A 1,228-nucleotide genomic window follows, 5' to 3' on the forward strand; every position below is an offset into this window, starting at 1 on the left:
GGCCAGGCTCCGGCTTGCTCATCAGCCCCATTGTTCCCCGCTGGGTTCCCACTGGGTCACCAAGCCCTTCTGGGCTGGGCGCTGTGTGGCTGCTGGGATCCACGGGGTGACCAGGCCCCTTGGCCCCTTGCTGTGGCAGGCAGCAGATGGGAAAGAAGCCCCCACCCTTGTGCACTTCCTAACAGAGCGCCTGAGCACACAGCACTCGGGGTGGGGGTGCAGGGCTCTCCCTGCCCCCCCCCCAAGCCGGAAATGAGCTTCCTCGCTCCCTCTGACCTTGGCATCCTGATGCCTGTGGGTGTGGGGGTCTTGGATTCTCCCACAAACACCTGCTTCTCTCCCTGCACGCCAGCGGGTGCCACCCCTCCACCGTGGGCAGGGACTTGCTCTCCTCTCTCTTCCCCCGCACTGCAAGGGCTTGGGGTGCAGGGCCAGGAGCAGGTTCCACTGGCCCTGCCTCCCCTGCTGGGCGGGCAATGCTCCTGGAGCCTTTGCTTCCTGCCGGTCCTGTGCCCCCCCCCCAGGGGGGGAGGGGGCGGAGCCTGCAAGCTTGCAGGAAGATGATGCAGAGGCCTCTGGGGCCCCTCCTGGGCCGGCCTCACCTCTGCTCACCCGGACGTCCGCCTTGGAGTCCCTGGGAGGCAGCCCAGCTGAGGCTGAGCAGTCAGGACGTGAAGGTACAGGTGGACCGCCGAGGGAGGAGGGACTGGAGCCAGAGTGGGAGCTTGGGGCCTCGGCGGTGCCCTCGCTGGCATGCACAGGAAACGCCAGCCGGCCTCCTGGCCGCCGGGCCGCACCCCACAGTGAGGATGAGACCAGGGGCTGCACCAGGCTGGTGGAAAGTGGCAAGTGCAGGGCCTGGGAAGGCGGGGGTGGGGGGGCGAGGAGGGTGGGGGAACCTCCGCCCAGGGCTTCACCCACCAGCCCCTTCTCCACTGCAGCCCCACGCGGGGCTTGGGGTGGGGGTGACAGACGGGACGGTCACAGTGTCTGACTCTGCTGTGCGTCCCCCACCCCATCTTTTTACTTAAAGATTTATTTCTTCATTTGCAAGGCAGAGGGGGATGGGGGGGGAGGGGGAGAGAGAGAGAGAGAGAGAGAGAGAGAGAGAGAGAGAGAGAGAGAGAGGCAGAGACAGAAAGACAGGTCTCTATCCACCATTCACTCCCCCAAATGGCTGCAACAGCCAGGCCTGGGCCAGAACAAAACCAGGAGCCAGGGATTCGTT

This window comes from Oryctolagus cuniculus, chromosome 20 (assembly GCF_051225735.1).
Source record: "Oryctolagus cuniculus isolate XC-2025 breed Fujian yellow rabbit chromosome 20, ASM5122573v1, whole genome shotgun sequence".
Classification (NCBI taxonomy): Eukaryota; Metazoa; Chordata; class Mammalia; order Lagomorpha; family Leporidae; genus Oryctolagus; species Oryctolagus cuniculus.